Source organism: Lycium barbarum, chromosome 7 (genome assembly GCF_019175385.1).
Source record: "Lycium barbarum isolate Lr01 chromosome 7, ASM1917538v2, whole genome shotgun sequence".
Taxonomy (NCBI): Eukaryota; Viridiplantae; Streptophyta; class Magnoliopsida; order Solanales; family Solanaceae; genus Lycium; species Lycium barbarum.
In genome coordinates, this window is record NC_083343.1 from 88,656,997 (window position 1) to 88,676,827 (window position 19,831).

The window sequence follows — 19,831 nt, forward strand, 5'->3', positions numbered from 1 at the left end:
ATCATTGTTAAATACTTTTAAAATGTATCACAAATGTTACTATAGTCCTTTCGTCTCAATCGAAAAATGAACTCCGAAGTAAGGTAGTTAATTAATCAAATTTTACGTGCGCACACTTTTAACATAAAATTTATCTAATAAATTATTATATTAAAAGAGGAACTATAAAATATTATTTTTATATATATTCTAAAAATGTTTGGAAAAATATTGTAGTTAAAGAAAATGCAATTTTATCTCCAAACAGTAGCAATACCAGATAATTGCAAAAAGTATATTTTGTACTTTTTTTTAATATTAAAATATTTTGCAAAATACCAGATAAATAATTTTTTTTATATAATATATGACAAAATAGTTAAGTTCAACATGAAAAAGTTATTATTATGTAGATTTCATAAAATGGTTCATTAAATTAAGAAAAAGGAAAAAAATATTGTTTTTAACGTGCATCTTCTGGAAGTAAAAACAAAGCTTAAAGTAAGAACAATTTAATTTTTATTGACTTTTCAGTACTTTTTTGTGTGATTTATTTTGAAGAGCATCGACAAAAATATCTTGTAATATCAAGGCTTTTAATTCTTTATATATATATATATATATATATATATATATATATATATATATATATAAGTTAACTTTTTTTGATTTCGTCATACAACAATATTTTCACATTAAATATTTTTGGTGTTAATTGAATGATGTAATATCTTTTGGTTACAAATATGTTAGCCAACATGGGTTCAATTCAAAGAAACAAATGAGATTAATTTAACATATGAAAAGCTCATTGGATCGTTGAGGACTTTAATCTCAAAGAATTTCAGTAAAATAGAAATTAGAAAAGCTTTCAATTGTTTGTGTTTATTAAAAAAAAAATCTAATATGTAAACTCAGAAAAATATTTTCCTTTAACTTTTAGATACGTTTTTGTACTTTAATATTTTAGAATTATTTGGAAGTGTCAAATTGATGTTACAAAAACAAAGAAGCAAGAGCAGAAAAAATTTAAATATATCTACAAATTGAATTTTAACTTCGAAACGACACTAGTTATATGATAAGCAACAAAGTGGATACTTGGGGTGGACCCCACATTCCACGTTAAAAAGACACTTAGGGTCTTTACTAGCTAGCTCCTAAAATAGAAAGAGTAACAAGAATATAGGTGCTGTAACGTTGTAGGTAGAATCCCTATATATATGTATTGATTCCTTCAAATCATACTTTGGATAATTTGTCTTACAAGGAAACTAGCAGCAACATTATTTCATTTTCTTACGGATCACGCTAACCACTTCAATCTCGTTGTTCCGTTTCATCATGTTGTTGAATTCGGGCTTTCTTCGCAGTGAAGTAAGGTGGAAGAAGAATAGTTCTTGGCATATAAGGTAAGAATTCTCTTCTACTTGATATAATTAAGTCGTCCAGGTCATAGCTAAATGGTTGGATGAGAAATACGTACTTAATAGCGGCGAAGCGTATTTTGATGTTGTTGTTGTTATATGGATTATTTGGTGATTGTTCTAAGTTTCTGTGAGGCTGAATTTGATGGATTTGATATGGTTGTTGTCTTTCTTAATATTATAAACTTGAGGAAGTAGTAGAAACAGGAAAAATGCTTTCTGATTTGTTGTAGGAGAAAATTGTCAACTGATATACATGACATACCAAATGTATCCTTGACCTAACAAAGGGCATCACTGTTGTTATAGGTTGAAACATCAGACAAGCTACGGAATAAAGTCGATATGAGGTTTATCAGGTATGTAAGGTTTCTTCTTTCCTTTTTCTTCTGGCACAAATCCAACTAAAACTCGCTAACGGACGTTTCATAATGAATTCACTCCATTCTAATGATCCATACTTCATAAATGATGTTCTTAGAGACATTGGTTGACTCTTATCCATGATGATTAGCTTCAACAAACAATTTTGTGATGTTGGCATGAGTTCCATAACGATATTCGGAGGCTACCGACCTTACGTCACTCCGAAAGGCCCAGATGTTACTTCTAGGAGTTCATTATGCATTATATATATATATATATATGTGTGTGTGTGTGTGTGTGTATATCTATATGTATAAATTTATTTTACTACACCGAGCCGCGCTATAGTCTGCCAGGTAAAACACCTATTGTGCAACCACTGATCAGTTGGGTAATACCACTAAGCCTCACATGGCGAGTGTAACGGTTCGCATTTTCGCGGGCGGGGTTAGCGCTCGGAAAAGCTACTTCGAAATTGTTTGTGCTCTTTCGGACTTTGTGTTAAAAGAGTCGCCACCTATTTTTTAGGAAATTAGAAAAATCAGTTTTGAAGGATTTATTCATACACAGTGAAAAATCCGTCTTAATCCAAAGTTCTAGGTAAGGGTTCTGGTGATCCCCTAGGGAAGGTGTTAGGCACCCTAGTATTAAGGATCCGTACTATACTGTAACACCTCGTGCATTCGGACTAAGGTTTGACACGTAAGATGATAATATAATGGAACTAATATGAGGATTATAGGAAGTGTTTTGAAAACTAATCAAGTTATAAGAAGCGTCTTTGGGCAAAACAAAGTTGGAAGCCACTTTAGGGGCATGTTTTCAAGTGAGTTTGTAGAAGGTCTTACTTTCAACAACCATAACCCCTTTATTAATTAGAAATTTGGAAAAACTTCCTTAATGAAAGTTGTAGCCCTTTGAAATACCTTTTCAACAGTATATTATGGAGGTCAAGCAGACATCTGTACAAAAGGTTATGGCCATTTTACCGAAGGGTTGTAGAGCAGTCCGCTCACTGGTCATATTATACGGTCGAGTTATACGGACCGTATAAAATGGCCATATTTCATGAAATTTTAGCTCGACATTCTGTTTTGTGCCATGATTAAATATGGTCATATTATACGGACCGTATAAATGACCATATAATTTTTTGACTCAGTTTAGTATAAATTCAGGCCTTTAGTTCTTTTATTTCATTATTCACAATTCCAAACCCTAGAACGAAGGTTTTCTTCTCTCATCCTTCCAAGAGATCAAGGTAAGCCTACTCTAAGCATTTCAAGTCAATTCTTACATGTATTCATTAAATTTAATTAGGAAATCATTGTTCCTAAGCTAGGGTTTTCAAGAAAACCCACATAAAAGGTTCAAGATTCAAGATTTTGGAATTTTTCTTCAAAGATTCAGATTTTCATCAATTGTTTAGAGCAATTAAGGTATATATAGTTGCTATCTATGTGTGGGAACATCATTGTTCTTCCCCACGCCTCTTCTTCCATAAAAGTATGAAGCTTTACAAAAACTAGGGTTTTTAACCATGTTCATGACAACCCTAGGTCCATGTCCCATGATTATATTATGTATTGAATTATTATTAATTCTTCATTGAGTTTTTGATATTTCATTATGATTATTGAGAATCTGTCCGAAATCCATGAAAACCCATACTTTGCATTCCATGGGTTTTTTTACATGCAAGTTATAAATTATTTTCAAGAAACACTCTACATGTTTTCACACAAGCTTTACGATATGAACTCATGATTATGCTATGTTGTACAAACCTATATTATACAAGATATTTGATATGAACCATGCTTATGTTATATCACTTCAGAACAACATGCTTACAAGTTATTTGATGAAACCATGTTACAAGTTATTTCGTGAAATCATGATTACAAGTTATTTCACGAAAATCATGGGCTTCTTAGCCAACTATATCATGTTCATGTTTTTGGGAGTTTCATAGTTAACCGAGAAGGCTCAGTAAAGCCTGAAACTACGTAGCCACTGTAGGATAAGGGTTGTCAGCAAGGAGGACCTTCATTATGCAATTTGGATCCTTACATGCTTATTATTATTATTTAAATCTCATATCCCTGGCAAAGTGTGAGTGTTCTGCTGGTAGGATGCAAGTACCAAATCATGTTGTCAGTTATATTATAGCACTCCCCACGTTACAAGCAATTATATATACATGTATTTCCATTGATTTACTGTTTTCAGACTTTACTCACGCTTCATGCTCATGTTCAGGTTATATTCAGTTTCAGTTCATGTCCTATACCGATATTATATATGTATATGTAATTATATCCATGTCAGATACTCATGTTCATGACCAAGTTTCAGTTTCAGTTTCAGCCCTTATCATGTTATTTTATGTACCATGTTTATTTCATTCAGTTGTTTTACATACCAGTACATTCAATGTGCTGACGTCCCCTTTCTATTGCCCGGGGGCCTGCATTTCATGTTGCATGTATGGATTTATAGGACGACGCATCTGCTCTATAGGATTATCCACATATTAGTTTTTGGTGAGCCCCATCTCCTTCGGGGTTTAGTCATTATTTACTTTTATGTCAGTTATGCATTTAAGGTATGCTGGGGGCCTTGTTCCAGCAGTTATGATTAGTAATTCAGACTTATGTTAGAGGTTTCATAGATTAGACAAGTCAGTTATGTTATGTCAGACTTTCAGAGTCGGTTAGCCATTTTGGCTCATTTATGATATTATCCGCATTCATGATTTAAACAAGTATTTCTATTTAATAATATGACTTACTATGTTTTACAAAGGCTCATTATGCATTCATGTCTTATTCCACTTATGATGTCTCATAACGATTCAGCAAGCCACGTGATTCGCTCGGTCACATTTAGTAAGGCACTGAGTGCCGTGTTTCACCTAGGCCATGGTTCGGGCCGTGACATAAACGGTTGACCATCGAGTTTCAATGTGTGATTATGTATAAATTGCTTATGTTTTTTTTAGTTTCCTTTACAAAAATACTATCATGGCATATCATCTCGGTTTTAAAAGAGTTAAACAAATTCCCTTTAAGTAAGGGTACTTTGAATTCGAATTTAAAATATCCGGATAAAAATAGTTTGTCCTTTTACTTATAAGGATAGTATGCTAGGTATATCCCCTCTAAAACTAATGTCATGTGTTTGTATGTAAGGAAAATATATATGTAGATGTATATGTGTAACCTTTATTTAATTCATACATTATCCACATTTTATCTCTTTAGTCAACCTTATCCTCAGAACTATTTTCCCAAACTCGGTTTTTGAAGGAAATTTCACTTATTTGAATTCATTAAGTTGGGTCTTAGCCCAAATGTTTCTTTTTTACTTTCTTTTCTTAAGATTACTCAAATTAGAATGTACTTTTAAGGAAGGTATTCAGAAATAATCAACTTTTTGCAAGAAAAATATACTCACTTTTATTTATTTTAATCAAGTGGAATACAACTCTTTTATCATTTGGATACAGTTTTGAAATATCGTGTACCTAAATCCTAGGTTCTAACCCGTAGGGGTTTCAATATCTATACAAATTTATTTTCATGTTCGAACAGAAAATAATGTAAAACTATACTACAAGAAGGGGAAGAAAAGTTTAGCTTTTTACGGCCTTGGGCCCAAATCATTCAGCAGCCTTGTTCTCGTTCTTCTATGCTCTTGTAGTCCTTCATCCGAGCTGTCGGGCCTTCAACTTTACTTCACTTCCGTCTTTGGTAGAATCTCATCTCACAGACCCATATTGATTAGATGTACCTCGCAAGAATGAAGTGAAAATAGTTAGTCAAATGATACGCCACCCCACAGGGTGATGTTTATGAATATAAATAATATCCCTCGGACTCGTATCAAACTTTGGTAGCTATGATTACGGAGGTTCAGACTCACGGTTCAGAATATGGCAGAGAAACCTGAATCATGTCACGGCTGCAAACTAGTGACCATTCTAGTTGCCTTGCCAGGCGCATATCGGTTCCTACCTCGTGATATCAATGTGAGATCATCTTTGCCCAAACAGAGGGGTAACCTTTCTGGACAAGGCATGGCCTTAATTTTTTTATTTTTTTTTGCATTGGCCCCAAGTATGGTATCTGTTCAAATTAGTAGGACATTTATAAGGTGTTGCATCTGTTCATTTCTAGCAAAAACTGCAACGAGCAGTAGTGATAGGCAACATTCAGTGATAATTTCAGACTTCAAAAGACAACAATCGGTTCACCCAAGGCAACAAATTTTGCCTAAACTGGCAACCACATTATTTACTTAAAGAGTGCACCAGAAGTAGGCTAGAAAACCAGTGAATTAACAACTCAAAGAGCAACCTTAAAACAAGATCATCTCAAAACGACAGCAATGGAGAGATCTTAAGTGCAGCAACATATTAACCATAACATGTGGCTCACATAATCAATAGACATAACAACAACCAAATGAAAACAGCCCATAGCAGGAGCTTAAAAAGACTGTAGCAGCATCACCAAAATACAATAGCTCAAGTGTAGTTTCAGTTTCTGTTTTATAAATGCAGCAGCAGAGTATGCTAAAAACTTAGCATCAAGGTGTAACCACTGATTAGAAACAACAAAAATAGGCAACTCAAGTGTAGCATCTGCTCATTTTTTCTTGGACAAAGACTGTTGAAAACTGACTGATATGAAGCAACAACCAGATAGTAACAATAGGTAGCAGTTAAAGGTAGTAATATGTAGCAGCAAACTGCTCTAAAAATAGTAGTTTACCAGCCCAAGATGGCAGCACCCATGTTCCAGGAGAAATAGTCAAAAAATGTAACCAAAAAACTACTACAGAAGCAGCATCAATTCACTCAAAAAGGACACCATTTTGAGCCTCAAACCAAGGTGCAACAGCTAACAAAATGCCATAACAGCAGGCAACACAACAAGTGGTAACAAGTGCAGCCAGAAATAATAAATAGCAACAACTTACCTCAAAAGGGAGTAGCAACAAACAGAGTGCAGTACTAGGGACATAAATGTGGCATATGATTCTTATTATTCTAGGAAACGTCCTAAGTGTAGCATCAATCCCACAGTTTCTTGACATATAAAATGCATCTCAAATGCAACAGTGTCTTGTCTCCAAGTGTATCATCAAGCCTTTTGTCGGGCAGTGATGGGGGCAACGAGGGTTAACGACAAACACTCTTTCACCGGAGTCGATTTCCAACGAGCGGAAATGACTTCCAAAAATTAGACTATGAATGAGAATTTCTCGAAACTCAACGGCTTAGCTGGGTTCCTGAGTGTTCTCACTCTAGGGGTTGTGAAAAACCTACTATTGGTGTAAGAACGAATTTTTTGGTCTCAGAACCTTTTTTTTTATATAAATGAAGGGAAAGGGCTTCTATTTATAGTTGAACAAAAGCCCCACACTACAAGAGAACATGGAATTAGCTACGGCATTTGTCGGTAATCCCGGCTAATCCGTCGCTAAATAGTTCCTCGCTAATTAGATTTTCTTATAATCCATCGCTAATCCGTAGCTAAATGATATTAGCATGGATTTTGCTGTTTAGCTACGAAATTTTGTCCATAGCTAATTTCATGTTTTCTTGTAGTGCCAGTTTTTGGACTTCAACCGATATGGGACAGTTAGAAAATAGCCTTGGAATCCAAATCTCAACTCAAATTCATATAGAAGCCCTTGAAATCTGAATCTTCCTGTAGAAGTCTAGTAAAATTGAAAGAAAAAGAAGAAAAGGGCATGTTACCGTTTGCAAAGCTGTTGAAGGAGACAAAACATTAAAGCCTTTGCTCAAATGGTCGAGCAAAGGTTATACGAGTCAAAAAAGCCATTAAATCTTTGCCAGAAATAGCTATTATGAGCTGGAACGCGTGCTGAGATGAAAGAGACAGCTCAGGTTTGCTCTAGGGGTTCGTTTGGTTGTTGTTCTGATGAAAAAATGAATTGGACAAAAGCGGTTTTGAGATATAATGGGGATTGGGCCGGGTCATGTGTAATTGGGCTGGACGTTTTTGGTGTTAATTGGGTTGAAAAGGCTGGTGTTTGAAGTTTTAGTAAATATGGCTATGATTGAATTTAAATGATAACCCATTTTTGCAAAAATTAGCCAACTCAACCAAATCTTGTAAAATCTGACCCATTTTAAATAAGTTTGAGATAAATTAAATATCCAACTAACTAATTAAGCTTCTCGACTTAACAGAGTAAAATAATGGACTACATAGTGAAGGACTTTAATTTACCAACAAAACACGCACTAAAATAAACACTTGTTTTTCCGTCATAAATGGATTTTAAATTTTATAAAATAGAAATAATTTATACTTAAAGTTATACGTAAAAAATTATATAACATTTATTAAAGTATTTTGCCAATGAAATGGTAAAATCTCGCCAAAAGCTGTTTTAAAAAGCATTTTAGATTTTTTGAATAATTCTCTTACTCTGTTTGTGATTCAATAAGCTTAACTAGTTAATTTAAATTTTTGGAGGTCAAAAATTGGGTGTCAATGATACGCTCAAATTACACCTATTAATGGTATAACGCGGACGCTGTCAAATATAATAAACCAACGAGGTTGGGTTCGAATCCCACAGAGAATATGGTGTGAAAAGTTTACTAAACAAGTATTATATTAATCTTGCGATCCTGGTGTATTCCAGAAAAGGGTTTTATAGTTGATTTGGTTTGTGGACTAATTTAAAGTGACTGGAAATTTAATACTGTAAATATGTGGGTAAAAAGAACCAAGGTTGTGTCCCCGTCAGATAAAGTATATGATCATGGGTATCGATCTTGATATACTTCTAATGGACTGTTTGTATGGATGCACTTAAGCTCTATGTGAATCTGAACTATTTCCCAATAAGAAAAGATTATTTCTTTCTATGCTTTTTCAAAAGATAAGAAAGTATGCATGAAGAACGGTTAATTATGCCAAGTAAATTCCTTTTATTCCTAGGTGAATTTATTAAATAAGGTTTAAAGCCCTGAGTTCTTGTTATTTGTTCTTACCTAACCCTAGCTATTTTCCCAAATAAACTAAAGTTTATGGCGTTAGCTAATGTTTGCAACCACTAACTATATGATGAAAAGGAAGAACAAATAAACCCTAACAATCCATTATGCGTATATCTTTCACGATCCCCAATCACAACACACCCATCCTTGGGTTTACAACCTTAGTAAAGGTGTTTAGCTACTCATGGCAACAAGAAAACAATAAAAGATTGAAGATTGCATAATTGAATTATTGTCTTGAACTTACGAATAAAACTTGAAAGCAATGAATGTAATTGTCTGGAAATCTTCAAAAGCAATAACAACTCAAAAGTAATTACTACAAGTCTAAAACTCCAGATGTCTGAAAAATAAAACCTAAACAGGTATTTATACAAGTCAAAACTCGGAATAATCAATCCCAGTCCTGTTCCAGCTCGGCTTGCACTTCGACGGTCGTCGACATGCTCGACGACCAAATCGACGATCTGAGTATACTTTTATCACTCTGCAGGAACTCCACTGTCGAAGCACTTCGACGGATCGTCGATCATGTCGACGGTGCAAGTCAACGATCTGATGATGATATGATGAATTGTCACTTCGCAGGAACTTATCGACGAGGCAACTCGACAGGACGTCGAGCATGTTGACGGTCCGTCCTTATGCTTATCAGAACAGATTGTTTCTTTTCCTCGTTTTTTGCTTTCCGAGCATTCTAACTTCAAAATACCTGCACAACACACAAAACACATCAAACTAACACAAACTTGCTCGAAAACAAGTAAAACTTAGAGTTAAAAAGCATTAGATGTGCCAAAATTTCCGGCACATCAACACCCCTAACTTAAAGTCTTTGTTTGTCCTCAAGCAAGTCAGCTAACAGACTCAATCTACAAATGACTTGATATCACAAAGCAAAGCTGTCTACAGTGGTTGTGGCAATTAACTTCCGGCATATCAAGTGTATCACAATGACTCTCCCCCCAATGAAGACAAAACCAATCAAGGACTCGTTGCAACTAACCATGAGGCTTCAATTTATGACATCTAGTTATCACAGAAACCATCGCGCACACGAATCAAGACTCACGGGAAACCAGTCACTTAACAAATTCTAATGCCCTCACAAAGACCAACGAATGTCCCAACATATATGTACACACAGAATGGGACAGAAGACAAAGGAGAAGAGAAACACTCACACTCACAAAGAAATTCTCTAGCTATACATGCAAATACCATAAGCTTGCCCTTATTTTCAGCGCCCTCGAATTTGGACAGTTCGGCTGTGATCACACTAGGACTTTTTCAAGGATGTAATGTAGGCTTGGGACGGGTAGGGTAGATATTTGGATAACAGTGACTCACCCTCCTTGAACACTATATCTTATTCTTCTTTTTTACCCTTTTTGCCTTTTGTTTTCTTTCCTTTTTTTTTTCGATCCTCGTTTTTATTGTGATCCTACTTCTCTACACATTTTTTTTTCTTTAGATGCGGTGTTTTTTTTTCTTTTACACTTACCACACCGCTGTATTTTAACTAGGCACTTTACTTCAACCCCACTTTAGGCTTATGCCTCATATTCCCCTTAGTCCACATATCACCCCCAACTTAGGGTTTTAGCCTCACTCTTCGTATTTTAGTGCCACGGAGGGACCGGGTGCAAAAAGAGATGGATATTAAGAACGGGTATCGGCTTGTTACGGCTAATCAAAGACAGGTTTTCAGGCTCAAAATGGCTAACAAGGGATATTAATCTATGGGTAGACTTATATTCAGGCTAAATAGGGGTTTTCTAACACAAACAAAGCCTAAGATCATTTCACAGCTTCACTTATCTTCAGAATGCAGGCACGACTAACCAGGCAAGTTCTAGATCACATACAAAACTAGAGAATGTATCTACAAAACCTCACAACACATGGCATCAGAATTGTCAACACACTAGTCTCCCCGCTAAAATTTCGCAAACAAGGTAACCCAATAATCTAAATGTCACAGAAGGAAGCATGCATGTCAATTAAACAACCAAGTCCATTTTATTCAAAAACTTCGGAGGGGAGTACTTTGTTTTCTCAAAATCAAAATAAGACAACCCTAAGTTAATCAAACCACCACCACATAAGTCAACATTACTCTATTTTATCTTAACACAACCTAAACATTTCAGGTTCAACAAGAAATAAACCCCTCAAGAAAAGAACCATGACAAAGAAAAGTCGAGGGGGTCCTAAACACATATATAATACATCAAATACTTCCACCCCCAACTGAAAAAGGATGCAATGTCCCCAATGAGTAAAAAGTCAAACCAGGGAGTAGTAATACCTGTGGTGCACTAGGCGCGCTGCTCATTTCGCGACTCATCGGTCTGCGAGGAATCAGGTGGTGCAACCGCACCAACAACAGTCTATGTAGCAGCATCAATAGCAACATCCTTAGTGGTGCCCGTAAGCACTAGCACCGGAGTAGGAAGGGGTGGTGGCAATGTCTCACCACTGGGAGCACTGCTCGAGGTGGCTCCTCTAGTCCCAAACTGGACATTCTCCATGAGCGATCTCTGAATGGCCTCTGCTACCTGCTGCTCCTCTATACTCGGGCCCCTAGTGCGAGTGCTCTCTCGCACCTCCTCCTCATCACGGGCCACTCTCTTTTTCTTCTCCTGACCACCTGCTGCGGCAGGCGCAACTTATTGCACCACTGGAAGTTCCTCCTCAATATCCTCCGCAACAGTCGGTGGTGCTGCTACTAGGCTCGGATCACGGGCCTTCAATAATGCAACATCAGCTTTAAGCTGCTCTAACTCTGCCCTCAAAGCATCTATGGAAGTCGTCAGGCGAGCCATCTCCAATGCAGTCAATCCATCCAACCGAGCGGACAGTGTCGTCCTCACAGGATCTAATGCCTCCTCCACTCTCGTCCTCACATAATCATCTAGCTGGTTTATTATGATCTTTGACTGCTGGTCCGCTGTAGCCGCCTGTTTTGCAAATTTCCTAAAGTTATCCATTGAGAAGGCATATGGATCAACTCTAGCAGTACCCTGGGGATGTGTAGCTGGACCCGCTGGCTGTGGGACTGAACTCGGAGGCGATGGAGCCGAAGTCTGTGGCTCAGCAATAGCAGTCTGAGTCTCAACGGAATCATCACTAACAACAGCAGTTGGAGTCTCAGAATTTGCAGCCTGGACAGTCTCAACAATAGGTGCAGCAGTGCCGGGTAACTCCAGTGTAGAGTCACCCGCGGCCCCGGGATGAACAAGCTCCTGCGGTAGGGGTTCCCCTCCAAGTGCCACTGGGAACCCATCCGTTTCCCCTTGGCTCTCATCAACGGCCTCATTCTTGCACTTTTCTACCGAATAAACCGACGAAGCTATAATTCGGTGGTCGATATCATCAATAAACCGCACCTGTGACCTTCGAACAAGCTCTATAATCAGTCATGGAAATATCAGGGAAGTGTTGGGCTGGGAAGCCCTCAACTGTATCTCCGTACAGCCAATGCCCCAAAATTAATTGAGTATCTGGACATCAATGTGGCTACAACAACCTACCTATCAACCGTAAGAGCATTATCAGCCTGAGTGGGGATAAGCCGCAATTGCACCACGCTCCACTAAAACTTTCCCTCTAGAGTCAACCACTTCTTCTTTATCCAATTCTTCAAATTAGTACACTTAGCTCTCTTGGTTGGGCGACCCACCACTATAGATACCCAGTCCCTGACGGACTGTTCCTTGCACCTCCGCAACTTGTCTTCAAGCTCAATCGTCTGCCTCGGGGCGGTGTAGTTATTACCGAAATATACTCTGTTGATAGCCTCGGTGGATATATCAACACGCACCCCTCTAATCTCAACCTCGCTCAGTGGCGGTATCTCTCTCAATTTCTGGCGCTTCTTTCTAACTTTTCTGATCAAAGCCCCATATGCAGCATATATCTCGCGAACCAAGATCGGGAAATACTCCCCAGGTGGCTCTCGCATGAACTCTAACTGATAGTGGCGAATGAGCTCCCTGGCCCTGGGTAAGATCTCTAGCCCCTCAAAACTGATCTGCTGCTCCTCATTTATGGTGCAGTTCTCATGCTGAGTGTCGTCACCTTTCAATTCAATTTCATATTCATGCAGTTGCCTGGAACCCTCAACAGTGAAGTGATCCTCAAGCCTCTTGCTTCTCAGTTCCTGAGCCCTAGCCGCCTCAGCATCAGTATCAGTATCAGCCTTATCATCACCAGGCTGTGAGCTCTGACGGATCTGGGATCTAGAATGCGCCTGAGAGGACTGAGCAACATCCTCAGTAGACTGCGCTCGCGCAGCAGGTGAAGCATCTCCAGATGCAGCCTCTGATCCCTTCTCCTCGGATCCATCACAGGACCTAGATGTAGATGATTCCTCCTCGTCAGACTGGGAGGAACTGGGAGGTGTAGGAGCCGGTACTGTGACCTGCCTGTTCCACGGGGGAGGAGCAGCCTTGGTCTTCTTCGCGGGCATAACCTCAGGCTTGTCATCCGACCTCTCGTCTCTAAGTGTGGGTTGGCCACTAGGCCTCCTCCGACTCATTGATCTTTGAGTTTTCCTCGAGCCACCCCCTCAGGTGGTTGTTGACTTGGGTGGAAAATCAACACAGTTAGTTTCAATGCAAAAAAAAATAATTCAAGTTCAGTTCTCTGATCCTCTCTGTCTGCAGACCGTCGATGCACTTCGACGGACCGTCAATCAGCTTGACGGGACCGTCTTTGTGAAAAGACAGTCCGTTGACCTGTCGACATATTTACGGCCCTGCATCAGTTACCAACAGTTGACAGACATCAGAACTTGTTTCGGCTTTGCGTTTTCCATTTCAATCAATCAGAGAATCAATTTTCCACTATTTTGCACATTTGGGGTTTTGGGTTACTCAGACTTCACCCTCATTTTCAACCTTTTGGATTTTAGGCCATTATCCGGGTTTCATTTGGTGGGTATAATGATTTCAAACCGAGATTTTTAATCGAAATACCCTCCGACCTGTTGGAGTTACTCAGACTTCACTCCTTAAGCACCATGTTTCGATAGACTTTCTCTTTTTGGTACCATTGGCGGCATAATGAACCAAGAAGTTGATCAAAATGCCCGCCGAATCAATGGGAGCATGATATTCTCATCCCCACGAGTCCATCTAACAATAATCATACCAAAATTCCCTTCCCCCAACCACAATTTCACAATTTTGCCTATTCAAGAATGGATTTCATTCAACAAATACAAACCCTAAGTCATGATCTCTACCCTTAACATTAAACGTCATAGATTTCACCCATATATCCTAGTTAAAAACACACCCAACTTATTTCAACACCATCAAGTGCAGTCTAGATCCCATAATCAAAATTTCAATTAATTTAGGAACCCTAGGCCGTTCCTTTAGCAATTTTCAAACAAATAGCAGCATTCAAACCAAGAAAGGGCCAAAATTTATGCAACATACCTGATTATGTGAAGAGGTAGAATATTACTTGACTAAAATTCCAAATAAAAAATAGAGCAACTAGGGCAGAGGGGAGAAAATCAGTGAATAATAACTTTTTAGGGTAGGGAATTGTAGTAGGTGGTGATTTATGTTGATTAATGGAGGAAAATATGGGGAGTTATGGAAGGAGTTATGGAGGGAGTTATGGATTTGAAGAGGTTGAGTGGGAAATAAACTGATTCACTCTTCCCGTTATTACTCTTTAAACACGTGATTGTTCGCCCTATTTTTTTTCGAAGTTTTTAGACGAGTGTCGACGACTCGTCAAAGCGTAATGACGACAAAAATTTAAAGGGCAGAGCTTACTTGTTGACGAGTATTTCGACGGCGTCGTCGAACGTGTCGATGGTCCGTTGACATACTCGTCGATTTACTTACCTGCAGATGAGCAGTTGCTAATCCTCAGAAGTTCAGCTTTGCATACCGTCATTGTACATTAACGGTCCGTCGACATGTCGACGGCCCGTCTCTGTGCTTTGGTGTAATTTTGCTGGTTTTCCGAGTTTCAGTTCCTGCGCACTCGATACCTGTAACAAAAATTATATTAAAAAAAAATTAAAACCTACAAAAACAAAATTACAGAATTTTAAACTTGGGTTGCCTCCCAAGAAGGGCTTGATTTAACGTCGCAGAACGACGGTGTTATCAGTTTACTCTTGATCGAGACTCGCCGCGTCAGCATTCGTCCCAAGGTGCTTCAACCAATATTGGTCCACAATTCTATCTCGGTCAATCGTACCATGGTAGTGCTTCACCCTCTGCCCGTTCACCTTAAATGTCTGAGTTCCGTCTTCGGACTTCAATTCAATAGCTCTATGGGGTGAGACACTTACCACTTCAAAGGGACTTGGCCACCGTGATTTCAATTTGCCCGGAAGCAGCTTCAATCTAGAATTAAATAGCAAGACGGGGTCACCCTTGTAGAATTCCCACTTTAGGATTTTCTTATCATGATATAGCTTCATCCTCTCTTTGTATAGTGTTGCGCTTTCATATGCCTGATAGCGGAACTCATCCATCTCATTGAGCTGAAACAACCAGAGTTTGGTCATTTCTTCCCAATTCATGTTCAATTTCTTCAAGGCCCACATGGCCTTATGTTCAAGTTCAACTGGCAGGTGACATGCCTTCTCGAAACCTAGCTTGAAGGGTGAAGTCCCAATCGGAGTCTTGAAGGCAGTCCGGTAAGCCCATAGAGCATCATCGAGCTTGCGGGCCCAATCTGTTATGTTTGCATTCACCGTCTTTGCTAAAATACTCTTTATCTCACGATTAGAGACTTCAACTTGCCTGCTTGTCTGAGTATGATACGAGGTTGCCAGCCTATGCTTGACTCCATACTTCTCCATCAATCCCGCAAAGGCTTTATTGCAAAAGTGAGAACCACCATCACTGATTATTGCCCTTGGGGTACCAAAACGAGTTAATATGTTCTTTTTCAAGAATCCCATGACACTTTTGGCTTCATTATTAGGTAAAGCCACCACTTCTACCCATTTGGAGACATAATCAACAGCCACCAACATGTATTTCATGCCACAAGAGCTTACAATGGGACCCATAAAATCACTTCCCCAAACATCGAACACTTCAACTTCCATTATAAAGTTCAGAGGCATCTCCTGCCTCCTACCAATGTTCCCCTGCCTATGGCACTGATCACAAGAACGCACCATCAGATTAGCATCATGAAAGAGAGTAGGCCAATAATAACCACATTCGAGGACCTTTGCAGCAGTCCTCGTACCACTATGATGTTGTTACACCTCGTTGTTTTGGACGTTGAGGTTCGTTAGGTGTTAGTTGTTTTAATTGAGATCTGAAGTGATATGCGCCTATATTATGGTTATAAGGGCTTACGATCATGTATGAGAAGTATTGGGAAGGATATCTTTTGGAACGTGACGAGTTTTGAGACAATGCAAAAGCCCAGAGTGAGGTTCATGAAGTCCAGTTTCCAACACAAAAAACCTCTCCTGAATAGGACATTAGGGTAAGGAGATATGGACGTTACGAGTTGGGATGGCAGGCCAAGAAAATAGCCTGCGCGAACGCGTCACCACAGGGCGCGAACGGGCTGAGCGAATTTCAGGCCCGGGCCAGGGATGAAGATTATATGATCTGAGCATATATATATATATGACATTTGGAGATCGTATGGTGTAAATTAGTTCATACGTTACTTGATGAAATGCCCCTGTAACCGTAAGCTAAGGTGGGGCCCACATGTCGGGGTTTTATAAAGGACATATGAAAACTTATAAGAGTAGTACATGGGGAGTCGAGCAAGTCTTAAGAAGGACCCTTAAGCCAAATGTAGGCATAAGCCCTCTAAAAGGATGATTTAAGGATATGGTTTCGGATGATCCGACTTGAGGAGGCCAAAACGCCATGATAAGTTTGGAATTCGGAGTTACACCAAAAATGAAAGTTGTAGATAATTGAATTAAATTTCCAACCGCAGGTCGTGGGCCCTCACACGATGTCGGGATCAAAAGTTATGACCTTTTTACTGAACGAACGCACAGGTAGAAAATTAAGCCAGCGCGAACGCGCTGACCAAATTTTAGGTCGGTTTGGGCAGATTCTGGAACTCTATATAAGGGGGGCTTACCCCCCCCCCCCTTCTTCATCCAAAACACCCCAAAAATTCTGGAAACCTCCCACATCTTTTCAACACCAAATTTTAGCCCGGATCAAGTATAATTCCCGAATTCCGGTCCAGGTAGCGTATAGCTGTGATTACAAAATCGTATAACAACGCGTTTGGCTCAGTCCAAGGTGGGAAAAACTGAAGATATAGCAATATTATCAAGAGGAAGGTATGAATCTCTTATTATTAATGCTAATCTTGGTTTACTACGGGAATAGAACGATTAGGTAGCTGTATAGCGGAGTAGGTTGTTGAAAAATCGGATAAATATCATATGAGGTGTCTTATGGAGTACGTTGATGTTAGTGATGTTGTTGTTGTTGCTGTTGTTGTTGTTGATAACTGTGATTTCGGGCTAGGGATATAAACAGGGGAGATGCTGACGAAATTTCGGCAGATCCTAGAAAGAGTTAATTTAAAGGCTTAGGATAAGCATTTGGTAACGAGCCTAACGATAGTATGAATTCCCTTGATTGTAGATTTGCGAATTCGAGAAGTAGAAGTTGAGTGAATAGATAAGCTTCAAGGTATGTAAAGTTATCCCTTCCCTCTTTTTGGCATGAATTACATAAAGTGAGGGAACGACGTGCATACATGACTCCAATGAACTCTAGTTCTCAGTGGTACTTAACATGACAGTTGTCTTTGATTCTCAAGTGTTGGTTCATTCTAATTATTCTATCAAGTCTCAAACGATGATTCAGTTTGTACATGATTGCTCGTAATACTCTATTCATACACATTGTTATGGCCTCATTTCACCGAGTCCCTCACTAGAGGGTCGGGTACGGTATATATATGATTATTTCACCGAGTCCCTCACTAGAGGGCCGGGTACGGTATATATATGACTTCATTCACCGAGTCCCATAATGGGCCGGGTACGGTATATTATATATATACATGACTCTCATCTCATAAGGCACAGATGCATTGGTATCATTGATTTTCATACTTGCCTCCTGTCATCTTTTACTTAGTCATGATCTTCTTTATTGTACTTCATGCTTTACATACTCAGCTGCTTGGAGAGCTGTATTGTTCCGGAGCTTGAGTCATTTTGGTACAGATCCTTTGATATAGGCTTTGTTATACTCTTAGAGGTCTGTAGACATGTGTGGGTTATGTATATGGTTTGGTCAGCTATACAGATGTAGTTCGTTTTGGATATTCCCGTGTATATTGGCAGCCTTGTCGGCTTGCGTATTTTGTTATGTTTGGTTAACTGTGACTCCTCAGGAGACAGGTTCATTTTGATAAATGGCATTATGAGTCTACAACATGTTTTTACATATTTCCACATTGTCCTTAGTATCAGTCTGATTATATCTAACAGGTTCGTATACGAGTGTCCAACTCGAGCACTAGTCATGGCCCATCGGTTTGGGTCGTGACAAAAGTGGTATCAGAGCAGTTCATCATCGGGGTGTCTACAGACCGTGTCTAGTTGAGTCTTGTTTATCAGTGTGTTGTGCACCACATCTATAAACAGGAAGCTACAGGAAATTTAGAATGTTATCTTTCTCTCTATCTTAGATCGTGCGATGAGAGCCAAGTCATAGGTGTTACACCCCGTGGGTTTGTACGTGAAAATATATAAGTGTTGGACGTTCCAAGTATGGATACTGGAGTACCCTTCAAGGATATATGATATTATACACACTAATCCTATGGTCATGACGGTTTACGTTCATATAATAAGCTTTGGGAAACTCCGGGACCAAGAAAATCGAAGAAAATAAATTTGTCGAAAATTTGAAAAAAACTGACAGAATTTTGGAGGGGTATATCTCCTAGTATATTAAGCATTTTAAGGTGTTTCAAAAGCCTAAAATGAATTTTGTCGAGTCTAGTTTCCAACGCAACAAACCGCTCGTCGATACGATATCGAAGTAGAGAATTATGGACGTTACAAGTTCAGCTGACCGAGCGGAAACGCGTGCTACAGTACTGCTACAGTGACCCCGAATTTGAACTAATATAAAAGGGGCTTGCCCCCTATTTTTCAGCCAAAAAACCTCTTCCAAATTGTTCAAAATTCCTCTAGAAATTTCCCCAACTTCCAAACCCAAATTTCAAGCCTAAATCAACAATAATTCCCGAATTCCGGTTCAGGCAACATATAGTTGCGAGTATAGAATCGTATAGCGATGCGTGTCATTCAAGCTTAAGGTGAATAAAGTGAAGTTCTTCTACTATAAGGTATGTTCTTGCTATTATTTATATGATTAAGACGATATAAAGGTTTAGCAATTCTTAGAAAGGAATGAATCATAGGAGAAAAATCATAAAGAGTTGAATATAATTCTTTGATTATGGTATTATGGATGTTGTTATGGTTGGTTTGAATATTGGAGAAACATCGTGTGGGATGTTTATGGAATATTTTAGTGTTGAGAATATTATGATTAATGTTGGTATTGATGTTATTGTTGTTGGTTGCTGAATTACTATTTTGGGCTAGGCATATAAACAGGGGAGATGCTGCCAAAATTTCGGCAGATTCTAAAAAGATTTATTTGAAGGACTAAGACAAGCATTGAGTAGTTAAAGTTACCGACCAAAAAGGTTTGTATGGCTAAACCCTTTCTGTCTAAAGGCATGATTCCTTGTTATAAACCTTTGTACTATATCCGTCATATCCTTGCCTCCACAAATGCTAGAAGCCTATGAATCTCATGATCCTTACGATATTATTGAGCTTATTCATGATCTTGAGACTATTCCTTGTGATTGATCCCACCTCATAATACTTGTTCTTTCGAGGTGAGATATAGCGATGACGATTCTATTTCTAATGCTATCTAAGTTCATGGTTCTCGATACTCTCATGACATTATTGATTTCATCTTACGATGGTTGATGCTTC

The 19,831-nt window shown here is 38.7% G+C and overlaps 1 long non-coding RNA gene across 1 annotated transcript; it reads right to left on the reverse strand.

The window, feature by feature from the left end:
* Window positions 1–5,207: 5,207 nt before the first annotated feature.
* Window positions 5,208–7,715, reverse strand: LOC132603530 (uncharacterized). The gene is made up of 2 exons (XR_009568377.1): window positions 6,759–7,715; window positions 5,208–5,902 (listed from the first exon to the last, which is right to left on the reverse strand). It is a non-coding gene; the product is annotated as an uncharacterized LOC132603530 (long non-coding RNA).
* Between the last annotated feature and the right edge of the window lie 12,116 nt (window positions 7,716–19,831).